Raw genomic sequence first — 22458 nt, 5'->3', positions numbered from 1 at the left:
TCATCTCTCCCTGATGCAACCACTCAAACTCCCTACGCAGCTCCTCTCTGCGGGACTGCGGCAAATACTTCTCCAGAAAGAGAATGGAGAACTGCTGCCAGGTAAGGGGTGCTGCACCAACAGGCCTATGCCTCTCAAAAGCCTCCCACCAAGTAAAGGCAGCAAAACTAATAGGTAGTGAAAGCGACCCCATTGGTCTCCAGAATACCCGCTGTACGAAGCATTCTCTGGCACTTATCTAAGAAACCCTGGGCATCCTCGCCCTCTACACCACTGAAGGTCAGAAGCTGCAGTCTACCAAACCTCTCTAACCTACGATACTCATCCTCCGATATAGCGGGAACTACATAGTCCTGAGTAGTTGTAACCGGCTGGGCTGGATGTGCCCTCGGCGTCTGAAGTCCCTGCACGACCTGCACAGGTGTGCGAGCGGCGGGAGTCGAATTGCCTCCCCCGGCCTGAGAAGTAGCTACAGTTGTAGTGGATGAAACCGCCTGAGCTAGGCCAGTGCAAACTGATAAAATTTGAGCCAAGGCCTCCTGAAGACCCGGAATCACCATGGGCACAGCTGGTGCCTGAGCTGGTGCTGCAGGAGCGTCCATAACTGGGACCTGATCCTGAACTGGGGTAGCTGGTGGATCTACAGGTGTTGCTCTAGCTGCTCTGCCTCTACCACGACCACGACCGCATCCATGGCCTCTGGTGGCCACAGCATGTGGCACTGGTGGTCATCCACCCTGATCAGTAGCGCGTGTCCTCACCATCTGTGAGAGAGTAGAACAAAAGAAGTTTAGTACTCGGATCAACAAGTTCGCACGACAAGAATTTCAAGAATATGAAGTTTTTCCTAAAGGTTCTGCAGCCTCTCGAGGATAAATACAGACGTCTCCGTACCGATCCGCGAGACTCTACTAAACCTGCTCATGACTCGTGAGACCTATGTAACCTAGGCTCTGATACCAACTTGTCACGACCCAATTCCCGAACCCGGTCGTGATGGCCCCTCTCGTGAAGACAAGGCCAGCCAATTAAACCAAATTTACTTTTTAAAATAGTTAAACAACATAAAAGCGATATAAAACATGATTTAATGATACTAAGTAGAGAATAATAGCTAATAAGTGCGGAAGTACAACCCGACGCAGCCCTAACCGGGGTGTCACAAGTCACGAGCATCTAACAACACTAAGTCCTCAAATGTAACTATAGAATTTAAATACTGAACTAAGGACATAAAGGAAAGAGATAGGGAGGAGCTTCGGGCTGCGAACGCCAACAACTACCTAATGACTCCTCGAAGATCCGCTTAAAGCTAGAATGAATTAGCACTCGGAAGCAGGACCAGCTACGCCTGAATCTGCACACAGGGTGTAGGGAGTAAAATGAGTACTCCAACTCAGTGAGTAACAAATATAAATAACGACTGAAAGTAAGAAAACACGTAAGGCACAAGGCATTCTATAATGAAGCAGTAAAACCATTTACAACCAGTAAACTAGTGAAAAATAGGTAAAATCCTTTAACTCAAATGTAGTTTCACGAAAAGCCTTTTTCAATAATTAAGCAGGTAATTGACAGTCAATTATGAAAAGTAAACACATAAAGGCTCGCCCCTCGGGCACAGTATCAACAAGTCCAACCCTCGGGCAACATCTCCGAATAGTACCTGCCCCTCGGGCAATCACATAGAATAATACCATCCCCTCGGGCTCAATCTCACATCACAATGGGTACCCCCGCTCACTGGGGGTGTGCAAACTCCTGGAGGGGCCCCTTACGGCCCAAGCGCAATAACAAGCCATCTCGTGGCATCAACACTAGGCCCTCGGCCTCATATCAATTAAGTCATCTCGTGGCGTACATATCTCAGGTCCTCGGCCTCAAATCAATATCAGTGTTGTCACACCTCCTTTTTCCGTACCCGAGGGGGTGCAAGGGAGTTTTTTCCAATTAAAGGACAATCGAAACGGGATTGGTTTATTTATTTCAGAGTCGCCACTTGGGAGATTTAGGGTGTCCCAAGTCACCAATTTTAATCCCGAATCGAGGAGAAGAATGACTCTATATTATAGTCTACATACCAGAAATCCGGATAAGGAATTCTGTTAACCCGGAAGAAGGTGTTAGGCATTCCCGAGTTCCGTGGTTCTAGCACGGTCGCTCAACTGTTATATTTGGCTTATTTATCTGATTTTAAATACAATATGAACTTATGTGCAAATTTTATCTTTCAACCGCTTTTATCATTTACTGTTATTTTTATCAAGAATTGCAACGTTATAAAAATGTATCTCGAACCACGTTACAATCAATGTACCCGTGGTCGTCGACACACTTTGACTCCGTTGAGATTTGGATTTGGGTCACATCAATGTGCACCCGAGTTTAAGGAAATTAAATTATTAAAGGCGCGCCTAAAGCGACTAGCGTATTTATTTTGGGTAGGACCGTGGAATTTTACTAAACGGTCCATCCCGAAGTCTAAATAATTTTTAAAGCAAATATTTACTGAGGGCCCCGCAATTTGTATTTTATTTGGCGAGACTCATCTCATTCTTATTTTTTAAAAATGAATTTGCAACGTCATGGACACACATCTCGAACCACGTCACAATCAATGTACCCATGATTGGAAACACATTTCGACTCCGTTGAGAATTGGATTTGGGTCACATAAATGTGCACCCGAGTTTAAGAAGGTAAGATTTATTAAGGCGCGTCCTAAAGAGTCTAACGTATTGTTATTTTAGGAAGAGGCCGTGAAGGTTCATTAAACGGCCAAATCCAAAGTCTAGTCAATGGTTATGTATTTTATTGAGGGCCCCGGCGGTTTGTGATTTATTTGGCGAGGCTCGTCTCATTTTTATTTTAAAAGGATAAACCTATAGCGACTACATTTTTCTATTAAGTTCGTCTCTAAAATAAAAGAAAAATCTCCTAATTATTTACATGCTGAAAAATGCAACTTTTTAGTTATTAAGTTACGGCTAATGTGAACGGAAAATTGCGATCGCGTTTGTACAAGGAAAAACTGCTTTCATTCCACATTTTATTATTTGCTAGAACATGAGATAAATACACAATAATATCAAAACAGATTAACTATTCTTCGATTAATGTAAACTAACATTATTAGATGAAGAAAGTTTACATATGCAACCTCATTATTCATTAATTAATCGGCTACATTTTTATACAAAGAGAGGAAAATTAATATTCAAACACAGATCCGAACAAAAGAATTCAACAGGAACAGGAGCCTGATTAATATTTCATTTTTCGCTTCAAGCCAAGAGTGTACAAATGTGTACCTGGAAACAGCAGTACAAGAACAAAAGAAGTAGGAGTCAGCAACAGTAATAACGCGGCAACAGCAGGTTCAGCAACACCGCAAAACCAGTAACAACCAGTAGAATGACCCAGTAACAGATTGAAAACTCAGCAGTGCAAAAGTACAATCGCAGTCAAAGCAGAAGAGAGAAAAGATACGAGATGCAGTAGTTTCTGACTTTTGAATAACACTCGAAGAAAATCAAACAGAATTGTTCGAGTGAAAGTTCAAATTGTCTTTCTCTTTTACTATCACAAACTCTCTCAAGTATCAAAGTATGTCAACTCTCCAAGTCTCTCTTAATAATATTCAAGTTCTAAAAACTCTCTTCTTTTTTTTCTCTCAAAAAAAATCCTCCCCCTTTCATGTCAAGAATGACTCTATATATAGCAAGACAAGTCTTCCATTCCAACCCCAAAATTATTCCCCCCAATGGCATGCTTTGTCCCACTACCTAATGTTTTCTTTATTTTAAATTTTGTTCTCCATGCCTACATTAAATAAATACCACATTCCCAACCCATTACAATATGTCCCCCATGCCTACATTAAACAAGTACAAGATTCCTCCCCATTATGTTTTGTCTTGTCCCCTATTATATTAAACAAGTACATCAAAAACCCCACCCCATTATATTTGTTCCCCATGCTTAACATAAAGAATCAAAATAATGTTTAATTACCAAATTACCCCTCTGACATTATTGCAATTACCATTCTACCCCCGAATGCAATGCAATTTACCAAAACTACCCCCTCAGCTCTAAACAAACAATTAATCATAACTCAACCAAAATATAGTCAAGATGACCAATTTCTCAACAATCTTCAACAACAATTATATGAACACGATGAACAACACAACTCAAAATTAATGGAATGAATTAACCATATCGGGAACCAATCCTGGTTAATTTAGACCATGAATGTATGAGCAAGAACACAACAATACGAACAACAAAACACATGATTCAAACTAAATTAACAAATCAAAGACAAACATAAACCCACATTAAATCACTGGATTTAAACATGAACTTCAAACAAAGATGAACATGAATTAAATCTATTTTTAGCAACAAACATGACGGATTCTAACGATTCAAACAACATTAATATTTTCTGGAAAATACATAGCACATGAGACAAATTGAAGAGATAATTAATTAAATTCCAATTTGAATCTAACAAACATTAAACTAACAAATATTCATTTAAACAAACATGAAATAAACATGAAAAATAACTAATTAACTTCCATTTGAAATCTGAAAATTAATTCAACAAAACACATAAACATGAACAAAACAAAAGATCAAATATCTAACCATAGATATGAACAAAACAAACATTTTGCCGATTTTAGATTCGAAAACATCAAAACAAAATACGGACAAAAATAAACTCGAAAATCTACTAACCGAATCGAACAATCATACATACGAACTATTTCGGCGACCCTCGACCAAAGCTCAACCAAACGACGACGAACCCGAACCTAAGAAGTTGACGCCGAAGCCACAACCACAGCTGATGCGGCAGAAGTGATGAAACGGAAGCAGCTGGGGGGGTGCGTCGGGTTCGCCTGCAGCTGAAAGCAGAAGAGACAGCTACGGAACAACTCGGCCATGGCGAGCTCGAGCTTTGAAGAAGATGAAGTGCAAGCAGCAGCGTGGCAGCAACCAACGGCGAAGAACTCCACAGCAGCAGCCCGCAACACGTTTGGAACGGGAAGACAAAGCAGCAGCTGCTGAAACAATGGTGTTTGCCGGAGCAGCTGTGGAGGGTCGTTTGAGCAGTGACGACGTCGGGGTAGTGACAGCGTCTATGGCAGACTGTCTGGGCCATCACTGGTCGTCGACTGTTATGGCATGGATGGTGGTTGACGACGAGGGTGAGGGCATCCATGGATGTCGAGCTCGAACTCGAGCTTGACGTCGAACGACGAAGAAGACGAAGTGACGACGCAAACGAACTGTTTGTTAGTGGCGTTTGGACGTGAGGGAGTGGGGTTGAGTTCAGCCATGGAAATCAGCCATGGATGGCTTGGGGATGAAGGTTTTGGGAGAGAAAGAAGATGGAGGGGGGCGGGTAGTTAGTTTTAGGTTTTTAGGGTTTTTTGTTCTTTTTGTTTTTTTCTTTTGTTTTGTTTTTTGAATGAAGAGGGGTGTTGGGTTAATGGGTTAATGGGGCGGACCGGGTCGACCCGTGTGAAGTGGACTGGGTCGTGGACAATTGTTTGGGCCTGGGGTTGAAAATTGAAGAAGTGGCCCAATCCGATTTTTATTTGTATTTTTGTTATCTTTTCTTCTTTCATTTTCTAAAACTAAATTATAAGAATACTTAAATTATTATTAAGAACTAAATTAAGTTATAAAAATTGCAAATTAACTCCCAATAACAATTAACGCGCAATTAAGTAATAATTAAGCATAAAATTGTTCATTTGGGCATTAAATGCTAAAAATGCAAAAGATGCCTATTTTTGTAATTTTTAATTTTTGTAAAACTAATTTAATTACTAACAATTGTAGAATTAAATCCTACATGCAAAATGCGACATATTTTTTGTATTTTTTATTAATTTAACAAATAAGCAAACACAGACAAATACAAATAATTATCCAAAAATATCACAAAAGTACTCAAAATTGCACACCAAGGAAAATCATTTTATTTTGCATTTTTTGGGAGTATTTCTCATATAGGGCAAAAATCACGTGCTTACAGCTGCCCCTCTTTGCCCGGAGACACGAAGGGTTTTCGTGCAAAGATAAAGCGAGCGATTTTTGCCCATCCGAGTACTCCGTGTGAAGCATTTTTTTTGAAAAAGATTTAACCGAACCTTTGCTTCAAAGGTTTCCTACATATCCCTGGCTAAAGGGGAATCAGGTTAATGTAGTTCGGGAAGTTTTGGTAGCTGGGACTACCGTGGGACTGCGATGTTACTGTTGTTGCATGTTGTTATCACTACTTACCGATCTCCTTGTTACACCGTGCTTAAAAGAAAACAAGAAGCTAGGCTAGATTGAAATTTGTTCTTGTTGCCTTGCTTTCTTGTCGACTTGTGTTTCCTCCGGTGCTTTTCTTCCGTGAATTTTGGAATGATACTGGCCATCTGCTTTTCTGAATACCAGTTTTCATCATTTTGCTCGGTCCGCTGGGGACATGGCTTTCTTCATTAAGCTTTTGGCGGTTCCTCTGGTGGGTACGGCTTTCTTCATCAGACTTATTATGCTGGGCATGATTTAATGTTCACCAGCTGCTTCTTTCAAAACACGTCTTTTCTTCCTTTTGAGTCATGCGCCTGAATTTGTGCTGGGACCTCTTGTTGCAACCTTCTGTTTCCGGTGCTGAGATTTTATTGTTTCCTGTTGGAGATTCTTGTTGTAACCCTCTGTTTTATTGTCTTCTGACTTGATCTTGAAATGTATGCCTCTGTTATTATGGGCGGGCTCCCAACTTCAACACTTGAAAAGTAAAGACTGGAATGTATGCCTCTGTTATCTGGGCGGGCTCCCAACTTCAACACTTGAAAAGTAAAGACTGGAATGTATGCCTCTGTTATCTGGGCGGACTCCCAACTTCACTACTTGAAAATTAAAGACTGAAATGTATGCCTCTGTTATCTGGGCGGGCTCCCAACTTCAACACTTGAAAAGTAAAGACTGGAATGTATTCTTCTGTTATTATGGGCAGGCGCCTGGCTTCATCATCTTGAATTTAACAACCTCTATTCTCCAGGTGGGATCCTACAACCAAAACAAACAAAACAAACGAGAATTTCCTAACCCAGTTTGCACTGGGAAGATTTGTGAGTCGTTAGCAAAATTGTAACCTATTTATACTACTGATGCAATGATGAGAGTAAACTAAAGACTAGGCTAGGATGTGCATCTCCTACGAGTAAAACCAAAACTCTTGCTAGCAAATGTGTCTGCTAAAAAAACCTCAATGACTCAAACTAGAAAGTGCTTCTTCTATGGTTGAATCGGAATGAGCTAAACTAGGAAGTGCGTCTCCTAAGGGTGAAAACTTCAAAGAACTAGACTAGGAATTGTGTTTCCTATGGTCGAACTCAAAATGAATCAAACTACGAAGTGCATCTCCTAAGGGTGAAATCTCAATTCCGGAAGTGCGTCTCCTGAAATAAAGTATAACCTGAAAAAGCCAAACTAGGAAGTGCATCTCCTAAAGTAAAAGTATAACCTGAAAAAGCCAAACTAGGAAGTGCGTCTCCTAAAGTAAACTTAATTCAGGAAGTGCTTTTCCTATGCACGAAATTAAACTTAGGAAGTGCGTCTCGTAGGGGTTAAATAGTCTTAGGAAGTGCGTCTCCTATGGGTGAAACCTTAATGATTTTGAACTAGGAAGTGTGTCTCCTATGAATGAAAATAATTTAGGAAATGCGTCTCCTATGCGTGAAATCTTAATTTAGGAAGTGCGTCTCCTATGGGATAAAAGTAAACTTAGGAAGTGCGTCTCCTATGGGCAAAACTAAACTTTAAGGAAGTGCGTCTCCTATTGGGTACAATAAACTTAGGAAGTGCGTCTCCTGTGGGTACAATAAACTTAGGAAGTGCGTCTCCTATTGGTAGAACTGAACTTGGGAAGTGCGTCTCCTATGGTAAAACTGAACTTAGGAAGTGCGTCTCCTATTGGTAGAACTGAACTTAGGAAGTGCGTCTCCTATGGTAAAACTGAACTTAGGAAGTGCGTCTCCTATGGTAAAACTGAACTTTAGGAAGTGCGTCTCCTATGGTAAAACTGAACTTAGGAAGTGCGTCTCCTATTGGGTACAATAAACTTAGGAAGTGCGTCTCCTATTGGGAAAAACTAAACTTAGGAAGTGCATCTCCTATTGGTAAAACTTACTTAGGAAGTGCATCTCCTATGGGTACAACTATACTTAGGAAGTGCGTCTCCTGTTGGTGAAATAAACTTAGGAAGTGCGTCTCCTATTGGTGAAATAAACTTAGGAAGTGCGTCTCCTATTGGTGAAACTTTTCTTAGGAAGTGCGTCTCCTATTGGGTAAAACTAACTTAGGAAGTGCGTCTCCTATTGGGTGAAATAACTTAGGATGTGTGTCTCCTATTGGGTGAAATAACTTAGGAAGTGCGTCTCCTATTGGTACAACTAAACTTAGGAAGTGCGTCTCCTATTGGTGAAACTATTCTTAGGAAGTGCGTCTCCTATTGGTAAAACTTGGCTTAGGAAGTGCGTCTCCTACTGGTGAAACTATTCTTAGGAAGTGCGTCTCCTATAGGTGAAACTATTCTTAGGAAGTGCGTCTCCTCTTGGTGAAACTTATCTTAGGACTAACTTAGGATGTGCATCTCCTCTTGGTGAAACTATTCTTAGGAAGTGCGTCTCCTCTTGGTGAAACTATTCTTAGGAAGTGCGTCTCCTTAGGATGTGCGTCTCCTATTGGTGAAACTTAGCTTAGGAAGTGCGTCTCCTATTGGTGAAACTTAGCTTAGGAAGTGCGTCTCCTATTGGTGAAACTATTCTTAGGAAGTGCGTCTCCTATTGATGAAACTATTCTTAGGATGTGCGTCTCCTATTGGTGAAACTGACTTAGGATGTGCGTCTCCTCTTGGTGAAACTTACTTAGGAAGTGCGTCTCCTCTTGGTGAAACTTAACTTAGGATGTGCGTCTCCTGTTGGTGAAACTAACTTAGGATGTGCGTCTCCTCTTGGTGAAACTATTTTTAGGAAGTGCGTCTCCTTAGGACGTGCGTCTCCTATTGGTGAAACTTTTCTTAGGAAGTGCGTCTCCTCTTGGTGAAACTAACTTAGGATGTGCGTCTCCTCTTGGTGGAACTTACTTAGGATGTGCGTCTCCTATTGGTGAAATTGACTTAGGAAGTGCGTCTCCTAATGGTGAAACTTATCTTAGGATGTGCGTCTCCTATTGGTGAAACTGACTTAAGAAGTGCGTCTCCTAATGGTGAAACTTATCTTAGGATGTGTGTCTCCTATTGGTGAAACTTAACTTAGGATGTGCGTCTCCTATTGGTAAAAATAAACTTTAGGAGGAAATACATCTCCTATGGGTAAAAAACAAACTTAGGAGGAAATGCATCTCCTAAGGGTGAAACTAAAACAAACTTAGGAGGAAATGCATCTCCTATGGGTGGACTAAAACAAACTTAGGAGGAAATGCATCTCCTATGGGTGGACTAAAACAAACTTAGGAGGAAATGCATCTCCTATGGGTGAAACTAAAACAAACTTAGGAGGAAATGCATCTCCTATGGGTAAAAATAAACTTAGGAGGAAATGCATCTCCTATGGGTGAAATAACTTAGGAAGTGCGTCTCCTATGGGTAAAGCTTAGGAAGTGCGTCTCCTATTGGCAAAACTAGACTTAGGAAGTGCGTTTCCTATTGGTAAAGGCTAGGCTTAGGAAATGCGTCTCCTATTGGTAAAGGCTAGGCTTAGGAAGTGCGTCTCCTATTGGAACAGACGTGGAATGTATTCCCTTGTTATACAGGTGGGCGCCTAATGGTAAAGACATGAAATGTATTCCCTTGTTATACAGGTGGGTGCCTGAAATATGAAATGCACAGACAAAAAGTATTCCTCTCGTTATTCAGGTGGGCGCCTGTCTGAAATTTAAAGACTGAAATGTATTCCTCTCGTTATATAGGTGGGCGCCTGGTTTCAACAATAATATTGAAAATAAGATCCTATTTGAGGGCGGATGATCCCAACATATCCTATTTGAGGGTGGATGAACCCGACATATCCTATTCGAGGGCGGATGAACCCGACATATCCTGTTTGAGGGCGGATGAACCCAAAATATCCTATTCGAGGGCGGATGAACCCAAAATATCCTATTCGAGGCCGGATGAACCCAAAATATCCTATTCGAGGGCGGATGAACCCAAAATATCCTATTCGAGGGCGGATGAACCCAAAATATCCTATTCGAGGGCGGATGAACCCAAAATATCCTATTCGAGGGCGGATGAACCCAAAATATCCTATTCGAGGGCGGATGAACCCAAAATATCCTTAAGACTTGAAAATGTCTTACCTGGAAAACTTGGTGGGGATTATTTACTTACCTGTTGGGGGTAAAATGTTATCAGCTGGGGGTACCTGACTTCCAGAAAATTTTCTAAATGGAAGGAAAATTTTCTGCCCCAGTTTGATAATATCCCTTGTGGCATGCGTTTCTGCATCAATGTCATTTCCTTTACCTGTTTCAAATCAAACAAAATTTGTTAGTTTAAAACATGGTGGTTGGATGTGATACTCCTATTGGGATGGCTTTCCCTTTCTCCTTCATTGCGCTGTGTTCCACGACTTGTTGGGGATGATATTATGTGCTGGGGATAATCCCTTCCTGCTGGGGATATCCCTCTTCTTTTGTGGCATAGCTTGGAAACTGGCATTTCCCCGACCTTTTAGTCTAGTATGGATTTCGCCAAATCATGCTCACTGCTCTCCTTGCTTTGTTCACGGGCCTAGGTTTATAACCTTGGTTTTGGCAAGGATATCCCTCCTGACGCTCGTCAATCCTTTTGTCAATTCCCTTTTGCTGGGGATATCTTTATTGACACTGGCCTCGCGCTTGTTCCTTGCTGACTATACCATTTGGATGTACTAGTCAGATCTTATCTTGAAAAGCTGATGGCATATTTGAAGTCATTTCATACTTGTTCTGGCCCGACAGACTCTATTGGGGAATTTTTCTATGAAAGGAGAAAGATAAAAGAAACAAAATAAAAGACAAAGGAAACCGATGACTCTTTTACAAAAGAAACTATAAATAAAAATCTATCAAACGCAGATACCGACTCTAATGGCCATGACATGCGTATGTGGCCTATCCTCTACCGTCAATCATCTTTCAAGATCTTCAATTGGCGATTCCCCATCTGATTCTCAATCTTATTCGACTTGTAGTGCCCGAAGGGTTTTCACTATCAAGTCTCTCTCATTTTTGGGTTCTTCTCTCAGATTTCATCGCCTTATGGTGCCTGTGAAGGTTTTCACCAATAAGACTCTCTCGTTTTATGTCTCTCTCCAGCTGGGGATTTGGAGTGTTGCCGATATGACTCTTTCTGTTGGAGATTAGAGTCCTTTCTGCTGTGGAACAGAATGTTATGTGCGCCGGTAAGACTCTTCATTTGTCTGACTTGGCATCTTTTGAAGACTGATCAGAAGGTCTTTCTTTGGACCGTCATGTGGGTTTTGGATAGGCTAGAAAGAAAGGGTATAAAAGGCTCAAAAAATATATTAATTTGGGTTATTAGTTACAACCTTCGGAATTAGATTTATTTACAACAAACGCAACCTTTGCCCTAGTTTCTCTCTTGGGGATATTTTAATTGATTTTTTTTCTTTTTCAAAACTATGACCGAGCCGTGAAGCGCCTACGTATCCTCTTTGAGGAATCAGGTCAAACGCAGTTCCCAATTCCTCTGTTTCATTTGACTTTTTTTTTTCTTTGTTATCAGTTTTCTTTTCTCTTTTTCTTTTCTCATTTCTCCTTTCTTTTTGTCATTTTTTTTTCTTTCTCTCTTTTTTTCTTTTATTCTTCTTTTTCCGTTTTGTTGTTTTCTTTTCTTTCTTTTCTCTTACCTGTCATGCTTGTGTATTCTATTCGTTGCTACTAATTCCGAACGAGGGGTATGAAAGAAAATAAATAAGGCTCAAAAGGGGTAATGAAGGATAAAGTGTTTGGGTAGCAGAACAAAATGCCTTCGTCATTCCAGTCTTCAAAACATGCCAAGTGCAAACAACACAATTTAAACTTGTAGTCTCTTCTGATGGTGCTGGACTTGACAATTATGTTAAACGTTTTATTTTTCCTTTGTCATTTCTAAAGCACCGTTGGGCGACACTCTCATTATCATGACCGACCCTCATGCCAATTTGGCGAATCTTGCTTTTAACGGTTTTCTTTGTGTTTTACTTGCCCCAGTTCCATATGACTCGAGCTCTGAATAATCTCAACCGTCCTTATTTCCTTTAAATGGTCTGATCGTCTTTCCAGGGTTTTATGATTAACTTTTAAGATTAGGCCCAAACTGTGTGCGCATGTCATGTCACTAGAATCGGCATTGAATAAAATGATAAAAGGACTAAACAAAAGAAAACTGGAAATAAAAGGGACCGGATTTTGCATTTGACACAAGACAATATTCGGATTACAACCCTAAAAATAATCCGGACAACAGAAATGACAATAAAATAAGCCACCAACAGCTTCTCTCTTGCTAACCAAGGAACGGAGCGGCCTCCCATTTCATCAAAAACTGGCATCTTAGCCACTGAGCTTTGCATCAATACTGCCAAGACCATTACCAACTTCAATATCATCAACCTCCGTCAACAAGTTCCCAATAGGATTCTGCGCGATGTTGTGGGTGTCATTATCCGGCTTACCACAAACCAACCACCTTAACATTCTTTGCGAAACAAACAGGTTAGAATGGACTCAGTCGGTCCTCATTATTAACAACATCTTTTTTTCGATTTTCTTTTTTTTCTTTCTTTTTTCCGATTTTTTCTTATCTCTTTTTTCATTTTTCTATCTTTTTTTCATTTTTCTTTTTTTTCATTTTTTTTTTGTTGTGGTCGAATCTTATGGAGATTGCCTACGTATCATGACCCCGCATGAATCAAACCTTGCGTAGTTCGGACCAATAAAAGATAAACAATAATGAACATTTTTTCTTTTCACTTTTCATATTAAAACAAACTGGGTTTCAAAGGTTTAAAGATGACCTACAAACTTGAAAATCAAACAACCCGCCTATTTTAATCAAAAGGTTTACAAACTTCAAAAACAAATGGCCAACTTCCTTCTTCCATTTGCTAATTTTAACCAAATGGTTGTTTTTGCAAACGTGGCCCTTTCCAACTTTCACATGAATTTTGAGGCCGAGGAGGATTATTTTATGACGCTTTACAAACTTGTCCATTCTTTTACAAAAATAACCTCTCGACAACTGAAAGATACTCTAAGGCTATTTCGGCAAGAACGGTTTAAGACGCGGCTGAAGCTGGCTCGGCTTATTATGACAAAATTTGAATGGTATTCACCTGACCGCCGACTCTTTGTTTTTTTTTTCAAATTATAATAAAAACCTGGTGTTGCAAACACGGCCCTTCAGCGCCTCGGGGACGAAGATTTTTAAGGCTGTGTGGGTCCATATCTCAAAATGATCCAAAGGTGGCTGTTTATGCCAGGTCAGCCTTCCGGCGCCCCTTTCGGGAACATTCGGCTATTTATGACAAAACAGCATCACCTGACTTATTTATAACTCTTTTTTATCGTTTTTCAAATTAGAAAAGTCAATATTGTAAACACGGCCTTTCAACGTCTCGGGGACGAAGATTTTTAGGCCGTGGGGGTCAACTGGCCCAAAAAATGACCCAAAAGTGGCTGTTTATGCAAAGTCAGCCTTCCGGCGTCCCTTTCGGGAACATTCGGCTATGTCTTGATAAAACATCGTCACCCAACTTCTTTATGAAATTTGACATATATATTTTGCTATTTTTTTTGTAAAAGGGGAAGTTGGACATCACCCGACTTATTTATGAAAAAATCTTGACATGTTTTTTTTTATTATTATTATTTGTTTTTGGCTTTTTAGCAAAAGGGGGTTGGACCCGATGAGGGTTGCCTACGTATCTCACATCCGGTGAGAATCAAACCCGCGTAGTTCGGGCAGATCATGAATAAGTAAATGAACTAACACTTTTTTTTTAATTGGAATTTGTGAAAGAACTGCTTCAAAATAAGAAAGGAAGTATTTTTTTTGATTGATTTTCTTTTTGAAAGAAAGACTTGTAAGAATTCCTTTTCTTTTGATTTGAACTTTGAGAATTGCAAAAGTAAAAGGAAGATATTTTTTGTCTGAATTTTCATTTGTTTTCTCTTATTCTAAAGAAGAAAGAAAATATTTTTGGAATTTTACCTTTAATAAAAGAAATGCTTTCTAAAAAAAATATTTTTTGAAATATTTTCGGATTTTATTCTATATATATTTTTTTTATTTTATTATATATATATATTAACAATTAAAAAGACTTTCTAAAGAAGTCAATAATGGAAAATATTTTTGGATTTTTTGTTTTGAAAATTGGGAGTCTAAAAACTTTTCTAGACTTTTTGGCAAGACAAATATTTTTGCAACAAATAAAGATATATATACATTTTTTGGAAATAAAGAAAAACTTTTTGGATTTATATATATATATATATATATATATATATATATATATATATATTTGCAACAAATAATAAAACCACTTTCAACGCCCAACTCATTTTATTTTATTATTTTTATTTTTATTTTGGCATTTTCATAAACAAATAAATAAATAAAAACCCATTTTAAAACAAGACTCTTTTTTTATTTTTATTTTTATGGCAAGACAAACTATTTTTTTCTAATTTGTTTTTTTTTTTGAAAAACAAGACAAAGCCACTACTCTTTTTTTTTTCTATTTTTCCCTTGCTTTTAATAAAATAAACTAATAAGACATTTTTTCATTTTCTCAAACTTTCAGCAGAGTTTTGACAGTATTTGTGTATTAGGTTTTTTCAAAAATAAACAATCAATTCCCTAACCGCTATTTCTTTTTTTTTCAATTTCACAATATTCATAATATTCAAACACCGGTCAGCGAGACAAAATAAATGCACGGAAAACAAATAGGATGCCTCAAGATGGTCTTTTCATATCAGGTTGCTAGTCCTAGATGGACTCAACCCCTGTGTTGAGTCCCCTAAGTCAAATGCAACGTGATGCAAATAAGCGTTCCTACTAGGGATCCGACATGAAGTCACGTTATTCTATGTTCAAAACCTGGGTCGGTGTTCTAGACAGTGTACCCGAGCGGACAACTCGAGCTGAGGAAGGAGCTCCTTTCCGGGAACCAAAAGGCCAGCCGGCTTAGAAACTTTCCGAGCCTCTTTTATTTAGGGTACGACACTAACATAATAGGGAGTCTCAACCAGTAAGCACATCCCCAGAGGTAAGAAGAGAAGGGTTTCGGCACAGTTTATATACAGTTCAAATAATATCAAAGCGGTAAAAGTAGCATTTAGCACATTAGGCTCAAACATGTAAAAATCAGATAAAACCAAATATAACAATTTATCTAAGCTCGAATTTCTAACCCTGAACCAGTGGTTCTGGGTCATTGATCCCCAGCGGAGTCGCCAGAGCTGTCACACCTCCTTTTTCCGTACCCGAGGGGGTGCAAGGGAGTTTTTTCCAATTAAAGGACAATCGAAACGGGATTGGTTTATTTATTTCAGAGTCGCCACTTGGGGGATTTAGGGTGTCCCAAGTCACCAATTTTAATCCCGAATCGAGGAGAAGAATGACTCTATATTACAGTCTGCGTACCAGAAATCCGGATAAGGAATTCTGTTAACCCGGGAGAAGGTGTTAGGCATTCCCGAGTTCCGTGGTTCTAGCACGGTCACTCAACTGTTATATTTGGCTTATTTATCTGATTTTAAATACAATATGAACTTATGTGCAAATTTTATCTTTCAACCGCTTTTATCATTTACTGTTATTTTTATCAAGAATTGCAACGTTATAAAAATGTATCTCGAACCACGTTACAATCAATGTACCCGTGGTCGTCGACACACTTTGACTCCGTTGAGATTTGGATTTGGGTCACATCAATGTGCACCCGAGTTTAAGGAAATTAAATTATTAAAGGCGCGCCTAAAGCGACTAGCGTATTTATTTTGGGTAGGACCGTGGAATTTTACTAAACGGTCCATCCCGAAGTCTAAATAATTTTTAAAGCAAATATTTACTGAGGGCCCCGCAATTTGTATTTTATTTGGCGAGACTCATCTCATTCTTATTTTTTAAAAATGAATTTGCAACGTCATGGACACACATCTCGAACCACGTCACAATCAATGTACCCATGATTGGAAACACATTTCGACTCCGTTGAGAATTGGATTTGGGTCACATAAATGTGCACCCGAGTTTAAGAAGGTAAGATTTATTAAGGCGCGTCCTAAAGAGTCTAACGTATTGTTATTTTAGGAAGAGGCCGTGAAGGTTCATTAAACGGCCAAATCCAAAGTCTAGTCAATGGTTATGTATTTTATTGAGGGCCCCGGCGGTTTGTGATTTATTTGGCGAGGCTCGTCTCATTTTTATTTTAAAAGGATAAACCTATAGCGACTACATTTTTCTATTAAGTTCGTCTCTAAAATAAAAGAAAAATCTCCTAATTATTTACATGCTGAAAAATGCAACTTTTTAGTTATTAAGTTACGGCTAATGTGAACGGAAAATTGCGATCGCGTTTGTACAAGGAAAAACTGCTTTCATTCCACATTTTATTATTTGCTAGAACATGAGATAAATACACAATAATATCAAAACAGATTAACTATTCTTCGATTAATGTAAACTAACATTATTAGATGAAGAAAGTTTACATATGCAACCTCATTATTCATTAATTAATCGGCTACATTTTTATACAAAGAGAGGAAAATTAATATTCAAACACAGATCCGAACAAAAGAATTCAACAGGAACAGGAGCCTGATTAATATTTCATTTTTCGCTTCAAGCCAAGAGTGTACAAATGTGTACCTGGAAACAACAGTACAAGAATAAAAGAAGTAGGAGTCAGCAACAGTAATAACGCGGCAACAGCAGGTTCAGCAACACCGCAAAACCAGTAACAACCAGTAGAATGACCCAGTAACAGATTGAAAACTCAGCAGTGCAAAAGTACAATCGCAGTCAAAGCAGAAGAGAGAAAAGATACGAGATGCAGTAGTTTCTGACTTTTGAATAACACTCGAAGAAAATCAAACAGAATTGTTCGAGTGAAAGTTCAAATTGTCTTTCTCTTTTACTATCACAAACTCTCTCAAGTATCAAAGTATGTCAACTCTCCAAGTCTCTCTTAATAATATTCAAGTTCTAAAAACTCTCTTCTTTTTTTTCTCTAAAAAAAAATCCTCCCCCTTTCATGTCAAGAATGACTCTATATATAGCAAGACAAGTCTTCCATTCCAACCCCAAAATTATTCCCCCCAATGGCATGCTTTGTCCCACTACCTAATGTTTTCTTTATTTTAAATTTTGTTCCCCATGCCTACATTAAATAAATACCACATTCCCAACCCATTACAATATGTCCCCCATGCCTACATTAAACAAGTACAAGATTCCTCCCCATTATGTTTTGTCTTGTCCCCTATTATATTAAACAAGTACATCAAAAACCCCACCCCATTATATTTGTTCCTCATGCTTAACATAAAGAATCAAAATAATGTTTAATTACCAAATTACCCCTCTGACATTATTGCAATTACCATTCTACCCCCGAATGCAATGCAATTTACCAAAACTACCCCCTCAGCTCTAAACAAACAATTAATCATAACTCAACCAAAATATAGTCAAGATGACCAATTTCTCAACAATCTTCAACAACAATTATATGAACACGATGAACAACACAACTCAAAATTAATGGAATGAATTAACCATATCGGGAACCAATCTTGGTTAATTTAGACCATGAATGTATGAGCAAGAACACAACAATACGAACAACAAAACACATGATTCAAACTAAATTAACAAATCAAAGACAAACATAAACCCACATTAAATCACTGGATTTAAACATGAACTTCAAACAAAGATGAACATGAATTAAATCTATTTTTAGCAACAAACATGACGGATTCTAACGATTCAAACAACATTAATATTTTCTGGAAAATACATAGCACATGAGACAAATTGAAGAGATAATTAATCAAATTCCAATTTGAATCTAACAAACATTAAACTAACAAATATTCATTTAAACAAACATGAAATAAACATGAAAAATAACTAATTAACTTCCATTTGAAATCTGAAAATTAATTCAACAAAACACATAAACATGAACAAAACAAAAGATCAAATATCTAACCATAGATATGAACAAAACAAACATTTTGCCGATTTTAGATTCGAAAATATCAAAACAAAATACAGACAAAAATAAACTCGAAAATCTACTAACCGAATCGAACAATCATACATACGAACTATTTCGGCGACCCTCGACCAAAGCTCAACCAAACGACGACGAACCCGAACCTAAGAAGTTGACGCCGAAGCCACAGCCACAGCTGATGCGGCAGAAGTGATGAAACAGAAGTAGCTGGGGGGGTGCGTCGGGTTCACCTGCAGCTGAAAGCAGAAGAGACAGCTACGGAACAACTCGGCCATGGCGAGCTCGAGCTTTGAAGAAGATGAAGTGCAAGCAGCAGCGTGGCAGCAACCAACGGCGAAGAACTGTTTGTTAGTGGCGTTTGGACGTGAGGGAGTGGGGTCGAGGGCAGCCATGGAAAGCAGCCATGGATGGCTTGGGGATGAAGGTTTTGGGAGAGAAAGAAGATGGAGGGGGGCGAGTAGTTAGTTTTAGGTTTTTAGGGTTTTTTGTTCTTTTTGTTTTTTTCTTTTGTTTTGTTTTTTGAATGAAGAGGGGTGTTGGGTTAATGGGTTAATGGGGCGGACCGGGTCGACCCGTGTGAAGTGGACTGGGTCGTGGACAATTGTTTGGGCCTGGGGTTGAAAATTGAAGAAGTGGCCCAATCCGATTTTTATTTGTATTTTTGTTATCTTTTCTTCTTTCATTTTCTAAAAATAAATTATAAGAATACTTAAATTATTATTAAGAACTAAATTAAGTTATAAAAATCGCAAATTAACTCCCAATAACAATTAACGCGCAATTAAGTAATAATTAAGCATAAAATTGTTCATTTGGGCATTAAATGCTAAAAATGCAAAAGATGCCTATTTTTGTAATTTTTAATTTTTGTAAAACTAATTTAATTACTAACAATTGTAGAATTAAATCCTACATGCAAAATGCGACATATTTTTTGTATTTTTTATTAATTTAACAAATAAGCAAACACAGACAAATACAAATAATTATCCAAAAATATCACAAAAGTACTCAAAATTGCACACCAAGGAAAATCATTTTATTTTTCATTTTTTGGGAGTATTTCTCATATAGGGCAAAAATCACGTGCTTACAAGTGTTTCCTCACAACATAGGCCTTCGGCCTTACTCAGTCAAAATCCTCACAAGCCACTCGGGCAATAGTAAAAACAGTGTTTCTCAGCCCAAACATCATTTAAATATCATTTAAGTAATAAAACTGAGTAAACATGGATGAGCATGAAAACAGTGGGAAAATAGCATGACTGAGTTCAAATATCAAGTCAAACAGTGAGAAAATATTAGTAAAAAGCCCCGAAGGGTTCAAACAATTGGTACGAAGCCCAAATATGGCATTCAGCCCAAATAATGATGATAGCAAATAGTTTTCAATCAAATACGCGGTAAAATCATCAATCGGGACAGACCCCAATAGTGCACGACCCCACGCTCGTTATCAAGCATGTGTCTCACCTCAATATAGCACTACAATGTGCAAATCTGGGGTTTCAAACCCTCAGAACTTCATTTACAATCATTACTCACCTCGAACCGGCTTAATCTCTAACTCGCGATGCCTTTGCCCCTCGAATTAGCCTCCACACGCATCGAATCTATCCAAAATCAGAACGAGGACGTCAAAATATGCTAAGGGAACGAAGCCCAAGCAAAAATAATCAATAAAGGGCACAAATCCCGAAATTACCAAAAACCAACCCCCGAGACCGTGTCTTGGAATTCAATAATTTTTATATTAATAGATTCCTTATCTCCCCACGAGTTTATACATATCAAAAGTTCTCAAATCCGACATCAAATGGTCTTTCAAATCCTCAAGCAAAGGTCTAAGTTTCCAAGCCCTAGTTTCCCTAGTTTTCACCCTTAATTTCCATGATTTCTAGCTCTAATCCATGTAATAATATCATAGGAACGAGTTTTAGGTTCGAATTCTTTACCCCAATGAAGTTCTCTTAAAATCCTTCTCTCAAATCGCCAAAAAAGCTCCAAGGCCAAAGTCAAAAATGGTGAAATAGTTCAAATTCGCGAAATAAAATAACTTATATGTTCTGCCCAGTTGTTCCGCATCTGCGGCACAATGGCCGCTTATGCGGTACCGCATATGCGGTTTTTCCTCCGCTTCTGCGAAAATCACTTAATGGGCCAAATCCGCATCTGCGGTCAACTCTCCACACCTGCGACTTCGCAAGTGCGGTCAAACTACCGCACCTGCGGTTCCTGACACTTCCTCCCAAATCCGCTTCTGCGGCTCCCCTTCCGCACGTGCGACGCCGCACCTGCGGTCCCCAAACCGCAGGTGCGAAAACACCAGAAGCAGCAATTTTAACAGCTGCAATAACATCTCAACTTCTCCGCTAACCACCCGAAATCACCCCGAGGCCCCCGGGACCTCAACCAAAAGCACAAACATATCCCAATACCTTATTCAAACTTGTTCCAATCATCAAAATACCTCAAACAACGGTAAATCACCCAAAACACATCGGATTTAAGCCAAATTTTCTAAAATATTTTAAATTACGCTTTCGATAAAAAACCCAACCAAACCACGTTCGAATGACCTGAAATTTTGCACACACATCCCAAATGACACAACAGAACTACTGCAACTCTCGGAATTCCATTCCGACCCCTATATCAAAATCTCGTCTATCAACCGGAAATCTCCAAAATATCAACTTCGCCAATTCAAGCCTAAATCTACTACGAACCTCCAAAATTCATTCTGATCACACTCCTAAGCCGCAAATCACCTCCCGAAGCTAGCCGAACCATCGGAACTCACATCCGAGCCCTCTAACACATAAGTCAACATCTGGTTGGCTTTTTCAACTTAAGCTTTCTCAAAAGAGACTAAGTGTCTCAAACCTTACCAAAATTATTCCGGATTCAATCCGACCAATCCGATACCACATAACACGGATAAACAAAATATAAGGAAGCAGAAATGGAGGAAACAGAGCGGTAACTCATGAGACGACTGGCCGGGTCGTCACAATTTTTTTTATAATTTTGGAATATTAAAATAAATAAATGGTGGATTTATTTTTCAAAAGATTTACCAAAAAGTTAGATTCGTGTACAATTCAAGTTCCCAAGAAAGTCAAATCACCATCACTTATATGTTTGTTTTAGGCAAAGAATTAAAAATAAGAAGAAGTAACTTCGGTGGCACCACAACAAAAAGACTAAATAAATATCTGTAAAAGAAATTTACTCTCATAATACATTTGTCTCATATTTCTTCAAACCGGTTCTTAAAAGTTTAGTCAAGAAACTTTATACTTCAACCTACAGTGTTGTGTGGCTATCGAGATAAGCGACTTAAAATGACATTAATTTCTTGTCCACATAAATAAATAAAATTTATTTATTTCCTAACGGAAGAAAATTTATTGGGTTGTTGTTATTGTGGTGGTTGTATAAATAAATATTTGAGAGGGATAATTTTTCACATACTTATTTATTGAAACACAATATTTCGAGGAAGCAGAAATAATGCAAACAAATTTGGCTGGAAAAAAAATTGTGCATTCTGTATACAAAAATAAAATTAAACACCCATATCAAAATCTGCGAAAAAAGATAACAAAAATTTAGAAGAAAACATCAAAATAAATAAACTCACATTCATCTTTATCTCTATCACGAACATAAAAACTCTTCACTGGTTTCCGCATCGTATATTAGCAATGGATATATATCGAATCACATATAGATCTCTATAAGACTTCTGAAGTTCTCCTTATGATGAATCAAAATAGTCTTTTAAACTCTCCAAAGTGAAGAGATTCTTATATTTTACTTACCTTTTTATTACTATTATTATAGAAACGGCTAAGAGAGGAGCTTGGGGTAGTAAGGGTAGTTTGGGAATTTCAATTATTTTTTTGGCTTTATGCTCAAAGGAGGCAACGTCGGCATTTAGCTAAACTTCAGCTGCTACAGAAATACTACTGCTTAGCTCATGCTTAAGCTGTTGTACAGTGTGCAACAACAATTATAGTCTTTTGTGAGTTGGCGTAAATACTGTTCTTAGGAGAGATGGTTTATCTTCTTGAAATGTGGGCTCCACCTAAACTTCCAAACACGTGTCTGCTTATGTGCTTCCTCTTTTTGA

General features: G+C 38.5%; 1 long non-coding RNA gene across 1 annotated transcript; it reads right to left on the bottom strand.

The window, feature by feature from the left end:
* Nucleotides 1-16671: 16671 nt before the first annotated feature.
* LOC142166547 (uncharacterized) lies at nucleotides 16672-22120 on the bottom strand. The gene is made up of 3 exons (XR_012696959.1): nucleotides 21967-22120; nucleotides 19866-19933; nucleotides 16672-16945 (listed from the first exon to the last, which is right to left on the bottom strand). It is a non-coding gene; the product is annotated as an uncharacterized LOC142166547 (long non-coding RNA).
* Between the last annotated feature and the right edge of the window lie 338 nt (nucleotides 22121-22458).

This window comes from Nicotiana tabacum, chromosome 11 (genome assembly GCF_000715075.1).
Source record: "Nicotiana tabacum cultivar K326 chromosome 11, ASM71507v2, whole genome shotgun sequence".
Classification (NCBI taxonomy): Eukaryota; Viridiplantae; Streptophyta; class Magnoliopsida; order Solanales; family Solanaceae; genus Nicotiana; species Nicotiana tabacum.
The sequence above is the reverse complement of the archived record's forward strand: the minus strand, read 5'-3'. Positions and strand labels throughout refer to the sequence as shown.